Raw genomic sequence first — 18134 nt, 5'->3', positions numbered from 1 at the left:
GAAACGATATGATTTGGTGATAGGAGTCAGCGGCACCTTTCCACATTCCCTGCCGGGCCGCGAGGAAACGATATGATTTGGTGATAGGAGTCAGCGGCACCTTTCCACATTCCCTGCCGGGCCGCGAGGAAACGATATGATTTGGTGATAGGAGTCAGCGGCACCTTTCCACATTCCCTGCCGGGCCGCGAGGAAACGATATGATTTGGTGATAGGAGTCAGCGGCACCTTTCCACATTCCCTGCCGGGCCGCGAGGAAACGATATGATTTGGTGATAGGAGTCAGCGGCACCTTTCCACATTCCCTGCCGGGCCGCGAGGAAACGATATGATTTGGTGATAGGAGTCAGCGGCACCTTTCCACATTCCCTGCCGGGCCGCGAGGAAACGATATGATTTGGTGATAGGAGTCAGCGGCACCTTTCCACATTCCCTGCCGGGCCGCGAGGAAACGATATGATTTGGTGATAGGAGTCAGCGGCACCTTTCCACATTCCCTGCCGGGCCGCGAGGAAACGATATGATTTGGTGATAGGAGTCAGCGGCACCTTTCCTCATTCCCTGCCGGGCCGCGAGGAAACGATATGATTTGGTGATAGGAGTCAGCGGCACCTTTCCACATTCCCTGCCGGGCCGCGAGGAAACGATATGATTTGGTGATAGGAGTCAGCGGCACCTTTCCTCATTCCCTGCCGGGCCGCGAGGAAACGATATGATTTGGTGATAGGAGTCAGCGGCACCTTTCCTCATTCCCTGCCGGGCCGCGAGGAAACGATATGATTTGGTGATAGGAGTCAGCGGCACCTTTCCACATTCCCTGCCGGGCCGCGAGGAAACGATATGATTTGGTGATAGGAGTCAGCGGCACCTTTCCACATTCCCTGCCGGGCCGCGAGGAAACGATATGATTTGGTGATAGGAGTCAGCGGCACCTTTCCACATTCCCTGCCGGGCCGCGAGGAAACGATATGATTTGGTGATAGGAGTCAGCGGCACCTTTCCACATTCCCTGCCGGGCCGCGAGGAAACGATATGATTTGGTGACAGGAGTCAGCGGCACCTTTCCACATTCCCTGCCGGGCCGCGAGGAAACGATATGATTTGGTGACAGGAGTCAGCGGCACCTTTCCACATTCCCTGCCGGGCCGCGAGGAAACGATATGATTTGGTGACAGGAGTCAGCGGCACCTTTCCACATTCCCTGCCGGGCCGCGAGGAAACGATATGATTTGGTGACAGGAGTCAGCGGCACCTTTCCACATTCCCTGCCGGGCCGCGAGGAAACGATATGATTTGGTGATAGGAGTCAGCGGCACCTTTCCACATTCCCTGCCGGGCCGCGAGGAAACGATATGATTTGGTGATAGGAGTCAGCGGCACCTTTCCACATTCCCTGCCGGGCCGCGAGGAAACGATATGATTTGGTGATAGGAGTCAGCGGCACCTTTCCACATTCCCTGCCGGGCCGCGAGGAAACGATATGATTTGGTGATAGGAGTCAGCGGCACCTTTCCACATTCCCTGCCGGGCCGCGAGGAAACGATATGATTTGGTGATAGGAGTCAGCGGCACCTTTCCACATTCCCTGCCGGGCCGCGAGGAAACGATATGATTTGGTGATAGGAGTCAGCGGCACCTTTCCACATTCCCTGCCGGGCCGCGAGGAAACGATATGATTTGGTGATAGGAGTCAGCGGCACCTTTCCACATTCCCTGCCGGGCCGCGAGGAAACGATATGATTTGGTGATAGGAGTCAGCGGCACCTTTCCACATTCCCTGCCGGGCCGCGAGGAAACGATATGATTTGGTGATAGGAGTCAGCGGCACCTTTCCACATTCCCTGCCGGGCCGCGAGGAAACGATATGATTTGGTGATAGGAGTCAGCGGCACCTTTCCACATTCCCTGCCGGGCCGCGAGGAAACGATATGATTTGGTGATAGGAGTCAGCGGCACCTTTCCACATTCCCTGCCGGGCCGCGAGGAAACGATATGATTTGGTGATAGGAGTCAGCGGCACCTTTCCACATTCCCTGCCGGGCCGCGAGGAAACGATATGATTTGGTGATAGGAGTCAGCGGCACCTTTCCACATTCCCTGCCGGGCCGCGAGGAAACGATATGATTTGGTGATAGGAGTCAGCGGCACCTTTCCACATTCCCTGCCGGGCCGCGAGGAAACGATATGATTTGGTGATAGGAGTCAGCGGCACCTTTCCACATTCCCTGCCGGGCCGCGAGGAAACGATATGATTTGGTGATAGGAGTCAGCGGCACCTTTCCACATTCCCTGCCGGGCCGCGAGGAAACGATATGATTTGGTGATAGGAGTCAGCGGCACCTTTCCACATTCCCTGCCGGGCCGCGAGGAAACGATATGATTTGGTGATAGGAGTCAGCGGCACCTTTCCACATTCCCTGCCGGGCCGCGAGGAAACGATATGATTTGGTGATAGGAGTCAGCGGCACCTTTCCACATTCCCTGCCGGGCCGCGAGGAAACGATATGATTTGGTGATAGGAGTCAGCGGCACCTTTCCACATTCCCTGCCGGGCCGCGAGGAAACGATATGATTTGGTGATAGGAGTCAGCGGCACCTTTCCACATTCCCTGCCGGGCCGCGAGGAAACGATATGATTTGGTGATAGGAGTCAGCGGCACCTTTCCACATTCCCTGCCGGGCCGCGAGGAAACGATATGATTTGGTGATAGGAGTCAGCGGCACCTTTCCACATTCCCTGCCGGGCCGCGAGGAAACGATATGATTTGGTGATAGGAGTCAGCGGCACCTTTCCTCATTCCCTGCTGGGCCGCGAGGAAACGATATGATTTGGTGATAGGAGTCAGCGGCACCTTTCCTCATTCCCTGCTGGGCCGCGAGGAAACGATATGATTTGGTGATAGGAGTCAGCGGCACCTTTCCTCATTCCCTGCTGGGCCGCGAGGAAACGATATGATTTGGTGATAGGAGTCAGCGGCACCTTTCCACATTCCCTGCCGGGCCGCGAGGAAACGATATGATTTGGTGATAGGAGTCAGCTGCACCTTTCCACATTCCCTGCCGGGCCGCGAGGAAACGATATGATTTGGTGATAGGAGTCAGCTGCACCTTTCCTCATTCCCTGTCACGCCCACTGTTGAGCCATTACGCACGTGACGTCCATGTCAGTGCGGGAAGGAGATCAACTCCTCGAGCTTGTAAATGACGGCGGGCTGAAAAGCATGTTTGACATAACATCTCTGGATCAAGGTCAAGGCTCAATATCCTGGGATAGCCACGGAAGCACTGAAAACATTGCTTCCATTTCCAACATATCTCTGCGATGAATGTAACAAAATCTAAATTGCGGAATAGAATGGACATAAGGAACCCCCTTCGAGTATCACTGTCTCCCGTCACCCCTCGATAGGACCGTCTTGAGTCCTGATTCAGCAATATTGGTGCGTTGCAATGATTTTATATGTTCATACGGGGAAAATATGTGCTGTGTGTTTAATATCCAAACGTTACTTAAAATGTTATGATGCTATTGACTTATATAACCATATAACAATTACAGCACGGAAACAGGCCATCTCTACCCTTCCAGTCTGTGCCGAACACTACGCTCACCTTGCCCCACCGATCTGCACTCAGCCCATAACCCTCCATTCCTTTCCTGTCCATATACCTATCCAATTTAACTCTAAATGATAATATCGAACCTGCTTCTGCCACTTCTACTGGAAGTTCTTTCAACACTTACTTCAAGCTTCCCTGTCCTCCCCGATAATTGACTTATCGCTATATTCATGCGAGGAAAATATGCGCTGTGTGTTTAATATTAAATTCGTTAGATAAACCCTTTTAGAAACGAAATTGAGTGTATTAGCCACTTGTCACCGATATCCCGGTCCTGATTAACACCTCCCCCCCGCCAACAGAATCGCCAAAAACGATTTGTAGAGAAATAATCAGCACGTGCACACATGCGCAGTGGTGCCCGCGCAAGGCTTCATGGTCATTGTAGTCTTTCTCGGGGTAAACCCAACGTATTTGACTGCTACTCTTGTCCGTTGGCAACCCTACCCATGTACCCCCCCCCACCCCCCGGATCGGCCGGTCTGCGAGAATATTGTCTTTCTTTCTTTTTAGATCTTTTTATTGAATAAGTATACAAAAAGGTAAGCCATATAGACACTAATACACTGTTAGAATATAATAAAATTACACAAGATATTAATGCAAAAAAATACTACAAACAATGTAAATTAAACATAACATACCAAGGTAACATAATAGTATACTAATTTTATATATATATCAATAGAGAAAAGGAAAAAAAACCCAAAAAAAAACCCACCGTACAACTAACTAAAAGCAAAGCAAAGCAAAGCAATGGGCTAACTAGAAACCAAACAGAGTTTGAGGACGTGATTTTAAGTTTAACTCTGTTTGAGAATATTGTCAATATCAAACCAGTCCGCAGTGCAAAAAACGTTGGGGACCCCTGAGCTAAAGATTTTTAAGGAATTTCCATAAATAGGACTATTCATAAGATTTCCCTTTATGCTGATGATCCCTTTATCTTTCAAATCCTGAAGAATCTATTTCTAGTATATTGAAATTATTAAATGAATTTGGAAAGTTTTCAGGATATAACTTAAACCTGCATAAAAGTCAATTATTTCCTTTAAATGATTCTGCTTCTATATATGATGACATTCCTTTTAAAGTTACGTATTCTTTTAAATATTTAGGTATTATCATCACTAAAAATTATGGAGACATTTATAGAGCTAATTTAGTTCCCTTAGTGGATTTTATGAAGCAATTATTTTCTAGATGGAATCCACTTACACTTTCGTTAGCCAGTTGAATACATGCAGTTAAAATGATGATCTTACCAAAATTTTTATATGTATTTCAAAATATTCCTGTTTTTCTTACTAAGAAGTTTTTTGATCAGGTTGATTCTATTATTTCATCTTTTGTTTGGAATAATAAAAGACCAAGAATTGGAAAATGTCATTTACAAAAATTGAAAAAGGATGGAGGTCTTGCTTTGCCTAATTTAAGAATGTATTATTGGGTGGTTAATATACGTTATGCGTGTTCTTGGTTATATTGGACCGATAAAAATGAACGACCACCATGGGTTGATCTGGAATTGAAAGCTGTGAAACAATTTTACTTAACTTCATTATTAGGAGCTTCTTTACCTGTACAACTAGCCAAAATTTCTATTCTAAATATAAATCCTATGATTAAGTAGTCATTGCGAATTTGGTACCAGTTTCGTAAGTTTTTTAATCTTAAAAAATTTAACCTTCTTAGTTTAATTTATTGGAACTATTTAATTAAACCTTCACTTAGTGATCTTACCTTTTCTCTTTGGAGGAATAAAGGAATTTATTTATTCCTTTATGGATTTGTTTCAAGAAGGCCGATTGATTTCCTTTGAGAAATTAGTAACTAAATATTCTCTCTCATACTCACACTTTTTGCAATATCTTCAGGTCAGACATTTCTTACAAGAATATTTAAGTAATTTTCCATATATACAAGATTCTGACCTGTTAGACATTATTTTAAAAATGAACCCTTTAGTGAAAGGTTTCATTAGGAAAATTCATAATTTACTATTACAACAGGATAATCATCCTTTACTTAAGATTAAGCAAGATTGGGAAAGAGAGCTTAACATAACCTTGATAACAGAAGATTGGTTGCAAATTTTGAAGTTGGTTAACTCTTCTTCAATTTGCGCCAGTCACTCTCTAATTCAATTTAAAATTGTACATCGTTATTATTTGACAAAGGAGAGACTGTCTAAAATATTTCCTAATGTTAATAGTTAGTGTGATAGTTGTAAAACTGAGACAGCTACATTAACAGTTATGTTTTGGTCATGTTCTGTATTGAAACAGTTTTGGAAATCTATTTTTTCTACAATTTCTAAAGCTTTAAAAATTAATTTACAACCTAATAAATTGCCAGTTTTGTTTGGTATAATTCCTCAATATATTCACGGTAATTCTATATCAGACCAACATGTAATTGCATTTGTCACATTATGGGCTAGAAGGGCTATTTTATTAAAATGGAAAGATGCTTCTGCTCCCACTTTGATACAATGGTTCTCTCAGGTGATGTTATGTCATAGTTCGGGAAAAAAAATCAGAAGTCGATCTTTTGATCCTCGATTTGACTTTGAGAAAAGGTGGGGCTCTTTTGCCCGCTACTATCATTTGATTTAATTAAGTTAGTCACCTTCTGATTCTTGGGTAAATGGATTTGGTTGGTGGATTGATGTCTTTTTTTTATGAAAGCTTGTATGGTGTATAGCTCCGGGTTTGTGCTCCAAATGGTTTTTTTCTCGTTTTTTTTTTGTTAGTAGGTTTTTTTTGTTTTAGTTAGTAGGGGTTCTTTTTTCCTTCTTTCTTTTTTTTCCAAAAAAAAATAGCTTTAACATTTTGTTTTTTTTTCTTATTATTATTGATATTCTGATTAGCTTGGTTGATAGTTTAACTCTTATGATACATATTGATATGTTGACTTAATTATTTCAATATTTTTTGTTGTTGATTTTCAATAATAATTAATAAAAAGATTTAAAAATGAAATGAAGAATATTGAAGTGGATGACTCAAGGGCCTGATGGGATATAGCTCAGGTTATTGAGAGAGGCAGTAGATGAGATTGCTCGGGCCATGACAAATGTCTTCGTGTCATTTCTAGCCATAGTCAAGATCCTGGAGGACTGACAAATATCTATTGTTGTTGCATTATTCAAGAAGGGAACCAGGGATAATCATAGAAACTATAGATCAGAGAGTCTCACATCAGTGGTAGGAAAGTTACTGGAGAAAATTCTTAGGAATAGGATTTATGAGCATTTGGAAAACCATGGGCTAATTAGACACAGCTAGTGTGTCTTACTAACTTGATTGAGTTTTTTGACAAAGTGATGAGTGTGATTGATGAAGGTAGATCTGTGGATGTTCTCTTCATGGATTATAATAAGGTATCTGACAAGGTCCCTTGGGGGAGACTCATCCAGAACATTAAGTACATGGGATCAATGGTGAACTCGCCATTTGGATTCACAGCTGGCTTCCTCATGGAAGACAGAGGGTAGATAGTGGTCAAAGGGACTTATTCTAACTGGAGGTCTGTGATTTGTGGTGTTTTACATGGACCTGTACTGGGACCTCTGCTGTTGTGATGTATATAAATGACTGGTGTAAAACATAGATGGGTAAGTAAGTTTGCAGCTGATATGAAGATTGGTGGTGTTGTGGATGGCATATAAGTTTGTCCAAAGAATATAGCAGTATATAGATCAGTTGCAAATATGGGCACTGAATTGAGGTGTTTCACTTTACATTTAACCTATCAAGATACATTTTGTAAAAAGATTCTTGTTTAAATGGATTTGAGTTGGCGGATTGACGTTTTTCTTTTATGGAAGCTTGTATGACGTATAGCTCCGGGATTGTGCTCCCAATGGGGTTTTTTTCCCGTAATTTTTTTAGTTAGTAGGGGTTCTTTTTTACCTTTCCTTTTCTCTTTCAAAAAATATTCTTAAAACTTTATTTTTTCTCTTAATATTGATATATTGCTTAGCTTTGTTAATCAGTCATTTGCTAATTTAATTCTTCATTGTACATATTGACTTGATTACCTTAATGTAGTTTTATTGATGTTTAATAATAATTAATAAAATAGATTTTAAAATTGAAATGAAAAAGACAAAGGAGAACTCACACCACTCACACCCCTCTTTACATGAGCAGATCAGAAGTGGAAATTGTGATCAGTTTCGAACTCCTGGGAGTGCCCATCTCACACAACCTCTCATGGTCTTAGAACGCAACCTGCACAGTCAAGAAAGCTCGCCAATGTCTCTGCTTTATGAGGAGGCTGAAGAGAGCTGGACTAAGCACATCAGTACTAACCATCTTCTACAGATGTGCAATAGAGAACACCCTGCTTCACTGTATGGTATGGAAGCTGCACTGCGGTGGACAGCAAGACTTCACAATGGGTGGTCAAAACTGCCCAACGCATCCCTGTCACCACCCTACCCATCCACAAGGGCATACAGTATATACAGGAAGGGGCCAGTGTAGGCTTTTGAAAATAAAATGACGTGGGGCATTTTATGTTTAATGAAACCCATAACACATCTTATTGAACTCCAAAACCGAAACACAAAAGCATGCTAAAAATCTTTACGCAATAATGACATACCAGCCTCTTAAAGTGAAACACCAACTCAGTGTCAATTGTTGTGAATTATGTACAGTACATTTCCCACAATTATATTACCCTACACAGGAGCCCACAGAATTCACTAAAACTGGCACTTTGAGCCTGTCTGGAGCACAGATGAGCTGCCCGGCTCGGGTCCTATGTTCCATGGGTGGAAGAACAGCAGATGCCTCTCGCTCATCCCAAAGTGCGTCGACATGCTCATGGTCATGTCATGACGGCAGAGGCATGGCAGTGGAATACTCCAAATCTTGGTGGGCCGTTTTAAGGTGATCTACCAAAATTTGTTCAGGTTTACCCCTCTTTCCTATGATAAAAGTCTTTTCTCCCTGTCCAAAATGTGGATGGGGCCATCGTAAGAGGGCCTAAGGGGATATTGGTTGCATCATGGTGGATGAAAACAAGCGAGGTGAATGTAGATCAACAGGAACACAAGAGAGCTGTACTCCATGATGGGAGGTAGGAATAGGTGAAAGGGAAATTAATTTTCTGAGGGTAGAAGACTGTTGAGAGGCCGACCAGGTGCTTGTGGCATCAGGAATGATATCACCTGGCACTCGTAACAGCTGTCCATATACCAACTCTACCACAGATGACTGTAGGTTCTCTTTTGGAGCTGTTCTAAGTCCCAGAAGGATCAATGAGAGACAATCATGCCAAGACTCATTGGTCAGGGAAGCCCTCAGAGCAGCCTTTAAGGAGTGAAGAAGCTGCTTGCAAAAAGCCATTGGACTGTGGGTGATATGCCATGGTGTAACATTAAGGTTCCGGGTCAGTGCACCCAGAGGTCTAATATGAAATGGGGACCGCAATCGGAGGAAATATCAGATGGGGTGCCAAACCGGGCAACCCAGGTGCTGATGAACGCCCAAGGCATGTCTACGACCATCATTGATGCAAGACGGACGACTTTTTGCCACCTAGTGGTATAGTTCACCATAGTAAGGAGGTGTGTGAAACCACAGGAGGGGTGAAAAAGATCAACAAGATCAACAAGCCAAGTCTTTCCACGTTGGCAAACTCAGTCTTTGTGGTTGCCAGCTTTTCTGGGTCCAGTTTATGTGCCCGGGCATGAACTGGTGGGCCAGTTGTGGGAATGTGGTTTTCGACCCCATGTTTTATGACTGTAGTGGAGAATGTGGGCTTGGTGAGGTTTGGGAATTCGCCCAGCAGCGGAGTAAACTCACATGCAGTAGTGCATGCACTTGATAGAGTCATGGGGAACTTACTGGGGGAGCAGGATAATGGTCCAAAGTCCTGGACATCCACAAGTCGGCAGTTTTTAAGATCTGCTAACAGTCCTCAGGCACACAGGAAATCCGCACTGAGCGGAGGTCTAGCCACTTCAGCTAGGACAAAGCCCCATGTGTAAATTTGCCCAGTGAAACAGAGCGTTTCCCATCATGTCGCGGAACTCTGGATCTTGCTGCTGTTGGTGGCCTTCAGCGAGGTTTCTTCACTCTTTGCTTTCTCATCAATAGGTGATACTGGTAACCCACTCACTTGAGCACCTGAGTCACACAGGAAGCATCGTCCTGAAAGTGTAATATATCTGTAATGAACCGTAGACGACCCTGGCATCTGGAACCTACAGTGTTCGCAGACCTCTGATACTCTGATGCACTGGCGCTGTTGAAGCTGCAAGGCAGTCGCCACCTCCTAGTGTTCATATGATATCTCTCAACAAAGGCAAAAATTAGGCATGTTTCTTTGTTGCAGAGGATTGTGAGTTTTGTAATTCATTTCTGCAAAGAAAACCGGAAACAGAGATTTGAATAGATTTCAGATTGAAGTGTATGGATTCTTAATAAACGGAGATGAAATGTTACCAGATGAAACAACAATGGGGATTTGAGATTCCATTCAGACCAACCATGATCTTATTGAATGGTGGAGCAGGCTTGAGGGACCCAGTAGCCTACTCCTGCTCCTAATAAGACAGCTAGAACAATAAAGATATACTTCTGAACTACAATTGATCGCAGCCTGTAATTTCCCTTTGAAGAAAGCACTTTTGAGCTGACTAAATAATTTAGCATTTTTGTGACTTCCTGTGGGATTCAGCAAACTAGACTCTCAAGTGTGCAGGTACAACTGGGGCGTCCATTGCTGGCTGTGTCAGCTGCGTCAATGCCTGATCACAGAAGATGAACCCATGGATGGCTCCATTACTCCCTGCCAATTAAAGCATTGAGCAAGATTAAGATCGTCGAGGGTGAGCGTGGAAAACACACAGGTGTTTGGCGCCATCTGCCTGCGTTTGACTGGTCTCCCTCTCTTCTCGCAACTACCATCACCCCAGGCCACCAAGTGAGCAATTATTGTCCTGCAGTCGTTGAGCTCCTGGACGAGCTTCACTCACTTCAGCACTGGATGGGCTCTGCAGCTGGGGACTCACTGTCAGGGACTCTGCAGTTCATGTTCCATGTGTTTTTGTTCACTTTTCTTTTACTATTTGCACAATTTGATCAAGGTGCTTCAGCACGGAACTGACTCTGCAGCTGTGGCCTAAAGCCATTGCCACTTGGCTAGGAACTGACCTGGCTCCGTGCTTGTGGACTCACTTTCAGGTAGTCTGTGGTTCGTGTTCTGTATGTTGTTTGTTTACTTTTTTATTGTTTGTACAATTTGTTCTTTATTCACACAATGGGTGTTGATGGTCTTCATTGTGTGGGTTTTTTAATGAGATCTTATTGTGATTCTTTGTTTTGTGGCTGCCTGGAAGAAGATGAATCTCAAGTATACAGTATACAACATACAGTTTACAATCAGTACCTTCATAATAAATGTACTTTGAACTATTTCCATGAAACTTCGTCTCATTGGGGCAGCTGCTTAATTGGTCCAACATATACTGTTCTCAATGTGTCTCAGTTAGACAGAATCTACTGTATACCGCTGCAATGATGCAGAAAAATGAGCATATTAGGACAAACATGTGGGAGAACATCTCTTGCTTAGGAGAATGAAGGGTGACCTCATAGAAATGTTCAAAACTACGAGAGGCATATGGGGTGGTAACAGTCCTCTCCCCAAGACTGGGTAGACCAAAACTAGGTACCTAGGTTTAGGGCGAGAGGGGACTGATTTAAAAGAGACCGGGGGTGGGGGGGGGCAAGAAAGGGTAGTGAGCTTATGGAATGAACTGTCAGAGGAAATGGTTGAGAATCATTTAAGAAGCACTTGGATGGGTACATGGAGGTATAGGGCTTGGAGGTATATGGACCAAATGGAGGAAATTGGGATTAGCTGGGTGGGGACAGTGGTCAACTGTGAGCTGAAAGTTCTGTATCCATGCACTATTGCTGTATGTATGACTAACTTGTGTGCCCGTCTGACCTTGGCAAACCATTGACTTAGAGCAAAGTGTTAATGCTGGGACTATCACAACTCGTTCTTAAAGAATAAGCTAAAAACACTGCTTAAGAGGTGTCTCTTGAGCTGCTTGGAAAATTCATGGCAATTCAAGTTGTAATGATCAGTTATTTGGATTTACTGAACACAGATCTAACAATCTCAGATAACTTCAAAACATTAATGACTATAGCAGGACCACATGGGTCAAAGTGAAAGGCAATGAATGGACATTTACTATTTCTTAGAAGATACCATTGTATCATTCACACTGTATCATTGAAAAACATTAACACATTAATGAAATGATTTTCCATTATAATATCTTATTCAAGGCTCCACTATCATGTTACAGAAAGTTGAAGTGAGGTGTGGTACGACTTTTCTGCATGCCTGAATGCATGCAACTTTGTGATTAAGGCATATATGATCTTTTAAATATTAATTTGTGTTTGACAGCTACTATGAACTATTTGGCACTGAACTAAGTTTGATGTCAATGTGGGAATTATTTGGGGCATTCATCACTGTCATTAGAATACAGGCAGTGAAAAAACAATGCACCTGTTAATTTCAGATGAGCTAAACTTGCTCGGCTTGCAGAATATTAAAAAAATATGACACAAAAGCTACTGTTAGCTCCTCAAGTTAAATAGCATGCAAACATTGTGTTCCATTCTAGAAGTAATTGAATGTCCCTGCACAAAATTTAGTAGCTGTTTTATATTTATTTAGACTGAAGATGAAATGTGAAATCAGCAATTTCTGATCAAACATAGAGGTAAGGTATGATTTTTCAACATAAATTGGGTCAGCGTGTATAAAACTGGGAGAAATGCCAAAACAAGCTAATAATTTCTATGCTCGAACGGCTCATAATTATTTAGACAGCTTTACACCAACTTAAATACAAGTATAAAATCAGAACAATGTAGAGCAAATAAGACATAAAAAGAAACAAAGCTTACAACCAATGGAATAGTTATGTATTTTAATGTGTTACATGGATGGAATAAACAAATATAATTTCCCATCTATCAGGATGTCAGAAATCATTACTTCTATTGTCACATAGCAACACACACAAAATGCTGGAGGAACTGGAGTCAGTTATCAAGGATGTGATAACAGCACATTTGGAAAGCGGTGAAATGATCGGAAAAAGTCAGCATGGATTTGTGAAAGGAAAATCATGTCTGACGAATCTCATAGAATTTTTTGAGGATGTAACTAGTAGAGTGGATAGGGGAGAACCAGTGGACGTGGTATATTTGGATTTTCAAAAGGCTTTTGACAAGGTCCCACACAGGAGATTAGTGTGCAAACTTAAAGCACACGGTATTGGGGGTAAGGTATTGGTGTGAGTGGAGAATTGGTTAGCAGACAGGAAGCAAAGAGTGGGAATAAACGGGACCTTTTCAGAATGGCAGGCGGTGACTAGTGGAGTACCGCAAGGCTCAGTGCTGGGACCCCAGTTGTTTACAATATATATTAATGACTTGGATGAGGGAATTAAATGCAGCATCTCCAAGTTTGCGGATGACACGAAGCTGGGTGGCCGTGTTAGCTGTGAGGAGGATGCTAAGAGGATGCAGGGTGACTTGGATAGGTTGGATAAGTGGGCAAATTCATGGCAGATGCAATTTAATGTGGATAAATGTGAAGTTATCCACTTTGGTGGCAAAAATAGGAAAACAGATTATTATCTGAATGGTGGCCGATTAGGAAAAGGGGAGATGCAACGAGACCTGGGTGTCATTATACACCAGTCATTGAAAGTGGGCATGCAGGTACAGCAGGCGGTGAAAAAGGCGAATGGTATGCTGGCATTTATAGCGAGAGGATTTGAGTACAGGAGCAGGGAGGTACTACTGCAGTTGTACAAGGCCTTGGTGAGACCACACCTGGAGTATTGTGTGCAATTTTGGTCCCCTAATCTGAGGAAAGACATCTTTGCCATAGAGGGAGTACAAAGAAGGTTCACCAGATTGATTCCTGGGATGGCAGGACTTTCATATGAAGAAAGACTGGATGAACTGGGCTTGTACTCGTTGGAATTTAGAAGATTGAGGGGGGATCTGATTGGACAGGCTAGATGCAGGAAGATTGTTCCTGATGTTGGGGAAGTCCAGAACGAGGGGCCACAGTTTGAGGATAGAGGGGAAGCCTTTTAGGACCGAGATTAGGAAAAACTTCTTCACACAGAGAGTGGTGAATCTGTGGAATTCTCTGCCACAGGAAACTGTTGAGGCCAGTTCATTGGCTATATTTAAGAGGGAGTTAGATATAGCCCTTGTGGCTACGGGGGTCAGGGGGTATGGAGGGAAGGCTGGGGCGGGGTTCTGAGTTGGATGATCAGCCATGATCATAATAAATGGCGGTGCAGGCTCGAAGGGCCGAATGGCCTACTCCTGCACCTATTTTCTATGTTTCTATGTTTCTAACTCAGCAGGTCAGGTAGACAATAGACAATAGGTGCAGAAGTAGACCATTCAGCCCTTCGAGCCTGCACCGCCATTCTGAGATCATGGCTGATCATCTACTATCAATACCCAGTTCCTGCCTTGTCCCCATAACCCTTGATTCCCCTATCCATAAGATACCTATCTAGTCCTTCTTGAAAGCATCCAGAGAATTGGCCTCCACTGCCTTCTGAGGCAGCGCGTTCCACACCTCCACAACTCTCTGGGAGAAGAAGTTCCTCCTCAACTCTGTCCTAAATGACCCACCCCATATTCTTAAACCATGCCCTCTGGTACTGGACTCTCCCAGCACCTGGAACATATTTCCTGCCTCTATCTTGTCCAATCCCTTAATAATCTTATATGTATCAATCAGATCCCCCCTCAATCTCCTTAATTCCAGCGTGTACAAGCCCAGTCTCTCTAACCTCTCTGCGTAAGACAGTCCGGACATCCCAGGAATTAACCTAGTGAACCTACACTGCACCTCCTCCACAGCCAGGATGTCCTTCCTTAACCCTGGAGACCAAAACTGCACACAATACTCCAGGTGTGGTCTCACCAGGGCCCTGTACAAATGCAAAAGGATTTCCTTGCTCTTGTACTCAATTCCCTTTGTAATAAAGGCCAACATTCCATTAGCCTTCTTCACTGCCTGCTGCACTTGCTCATTCACCTTCAAAGACTGATGAACAAGTACTCCTAGATCTCTTTGTATTTCTCCCTTACCTAACTCCACACCGTTCAGATAATAATCTGCCTTCCTGTTCTTGCTCCCAAAGCGAATAACCTCACACTTATTCACATTAAGCGCCATCTGCCAAGTTTCTGCCCACTCACCCAGCCTATCCAAGTCACCTTGAATTCTCCTAACATCCTCATCACATGTCACACTGCCACCCAGCTTAGTATCATCAGCAAACTTGCTGATGTTATTCACAATACCTTCCTCTAAATCATTGACGTAAATTGTAAACAGCTGTGGTCCCAATACCGAGCCCTGTGGCACCCCACTAGTCACCATTTGCCATTCCCAGAAACACCCATTCACTGCTACCCTTTGCTTTCTAACTGCCAACCAGTTTTCTATCCATGTCAATATCCTCCCCCCAATGCCATGAGCTCTGATTTTACCCACCAATCTCCTATGTGGTACCTTATCAAATGCCTTCTGAAAGTCAAGGTACACCACATCCACTGGATCTCCCGTGTCTATCTTCCTGGTTACATCCTCGAAAAACTCCAATAGATTAGTCAAGCATGATCTGCCCTTGGTAAACCCATGCTGGGTTGGCCCAATCTTATCACTGCTATCAAGATATGCCACTATTTCATCTTTAATAATGGACTCTAGCATCTTCCCCACCACTGATGTTAGGCTAACAGGGAGATAATTCTTTGTTTTCTCCCTCCCTCCTTTCTTAAAAAGTGGGATAATATTAGCCATTCGCCAATGCTCAGGAACTGATCCTGAATCTAAGGAACATTGGGAAATGATCACCAATGCATCTGCAATTTTCAGAGCCACCTCCTTTAGTACCCTAGGATGCAGACCATCTGGACCTGGGGATTTGTCAGCCTTCAGTCCCATCAGTCTAATCATCACAGTTTCCTTCCTAATGTCAATCTGTTTCAGTTCCTCTGTTACCCTATGTCCTTGGCCCATCCATACATCTGGGAGATTGCTTGTGTCTTCCCTAGTGAAGACAGATCCAAAGTACTTATTAAATTCGTCTGCCATTTCTCTGTTTCCCATAACAATTTCTCTCAATTCATTCTTCAAGGGCCCAACATTGTTCTTAACTATCTTCCTTCTCTTCACATACCTAAAAAAACTTTTCCTATCCTCCTTTATATTCCTAGCTAGCTTGCGTTCATACCTCATTTTTTCTCCCCGTATTGCCTTTTTAGTTAAGTTCTGTTGCTCCTTAAAAATTTCCCAATCATCCGTCTTCCCACTCACCTTAGCTCTGTTATACTTCTTCTCTTTTTAATGCTATGCTATCTCTGACATCCTTTGTCAACCACTGTGGCACTTTCCCCCCTTTGAATCCTTCCTTCTCCGGGGGATGAACTGATTTTGCACCTTGTGCATTATTCCCAAGAATACCTGCCATTGCTGTTCCACTATCTTTTTTGCTAGGATATCCGACCAGTCAACTTTGGCCAGCTCCTCCCTCATGGCTCCATAGTCTCCTTTGTTCAACTGCAATACTGACACTTCTGATCTGCCCTTATCCCTCTCAACTTGCAGATAAAAACTTATCATATTATGGTCACTACCTCCTAATGGCTCCTTTACTTCAAGATCGCTTATCAAATCCTGTTCATCTGTAGCATCTGTGGAAATGAATAAACAGTCGACATTTCCGGCTGAGACACTTCTTCAGGAATGGAAAGGAAGGGGGAAGATGACAGAATTAAAAGGTCGGGGGAGGGGAAAGAGGCCGGCTGGAAGGTGATAGGTAAAGCCAGATGGGTGGGAAAGGTAACGTACTGGAGAGGAAAGAATTTGATAGAAGAGGAGAGTGGACTATAGGAGAAAGGGAAGGAGGAGGGTACGTGTGGGGAGGTGATAGGCAGGTAAGAAGTGGTAAAGGGCCAGAGTGGAGAATAGAAGAAGAAAGGGAGAAGGATTTTTTTAACCGAGAGGAGAAATCGATATTCATTCCATCAGGTTGGAGGCTATCCAGATGGAATATAAGGTGTTGCTCCTCCACCTCGAGGGTGGCCACAAGAGATGGCTATGGATTGTCTTCAATTCATTTTCTTATCTGATCCAGTAGTCATGAGTTATTAACTCCCTTGTCAATTATAAGACCTGGAGATTTTTCTTTAGCTTTCATTCTAGTCTAAATCAACAGGACAATGTACATGCCACATCAAAGGGGCCCATGTAAATTACAGAACTCCCTGCATCCTGACTTTGCAATGACTCATAGCTCTCTAAAGTATTAGCCATTCCATTTGCCAAAATCCCCACCCTTTTGGTTAAGAAAAGTAAAGAAAAAATAGGGTGAAAAGAAACAGAGCAAAATGTGACCAGTAGTTAGCTGAAGGAGAGTTAGTGTGGGCAGGAGTTTGTGCAGGTGAAGGCCCGAGGTGTTAATATTTGGACCACCTAACTTAACCTTTATAAGATTCAGAAGGAAATAAATTCAAAGCTTCCTGAGCACTAGTACTGTCAAGCCTCATTGCAGACCTCTCCTGTAGCAGAATTACGGATTCCATAGCAATTATTACTGTCAATCTAGCATTAATTTTCTTTCAAATTTCTGTGAGCAGGTAGAGAATCTAGCCCTATAAAATGAGTGATGGACACTAAAAAAAAAATGGACAAAGAGAACAAATGTAAGTATCCTCTTTGTAATTAGTATGGATTTAATTAGTATGGAATAAGTTATTTTAATCTTTATGATTGAATTACATGCTATTCAGTACAGTGGATAAATATGAGGAGCAATTCAACTATGCTGCAAATCCAACACAGAATCCCGTTTAAAAGGAAAAGGGGCCACAGATGAATCCCGCAATAGCAAAGTTCAATTCTACAACTCTGACTTCTGAGTTCTACAACAACAGCATATGAATTATGAATTTACTTAGTGATTTAATGAAATAATAGCATGACTGATTCTTTTAAAAAGGATGTATGTGATCTCTAAGGATTAAAGCCATGCAAAAGCTGAACAGACTTCTAGAAGTCATTATGTGACAGAAATACTTTCAATGAACAGTGAACGTTTTGAGACCAGCCATCTGCGGAGGATTGTGGAAAGAAACAACTAATTAACAATATATTCTTTGGGAGCAAAGTTTCCTTTATTTTGTCAAGTCCCTTTTTTCCCTTTCTTTCACAGACATGCCAAGCAAAAAGAGAAAAAAATGTCTTTAAGCGTGCTTGTTCTGGGTATGTACTGAACTGTCTGAAAATTTTGATGGCACTCTTAATCTTTAGTATCAACAATTATTTGGTTTTAAATGTAATGAAGTAGATTGCTCTTGTTACCATCCCTCTCTAGTCAATTGATGAGTTACTCCTTTCAATGGAATGAAAATCAT

At 43.1% G+C, this 18134-nt stretch overlaps 1 long non-coding RNA gene across 1 annotated transcript in view; it reads left to right on the top strand.

Moving 5' to 3' along the window:
- Nucleotides 1–3422: 3422 nt before the first annotated feature.
- The window catches only part of LOC134349228 (uncharacterized), a 32006-nt gene continuing 17294 nt past the window's right edge, over nt 3423–18134 (top strand). Inside the window, exons 1-3 of the long non-coding RNA XR_010018613.1 lie at nt 3423–3440; nt 12346–12391; nt 17358–17423. This is a non-coding gene — a long non-coding RNA (uncharacterized LOC134349228). The remainder of the gene's footprint in view (nt 3441–12345; nt 12392–17357; nt 17424–18134) is intronic.

Source organism: Mobula hypostoma, chromosome 7, assembly GCF_963921235.1.
Source record: "Mobula hypostoma chromosome 7, sMobHyp1.1, whole genome shotgun sequence".
NCBI lineage: Eukaryota > Metazoa > Chordata > Chondrichthyes > Myliobatiformes > Myliobatidae > Mobula > Mobula hypostoma.
This window is presented reverse-complemented; position numbering and strand designations above follow the sequence as displayed.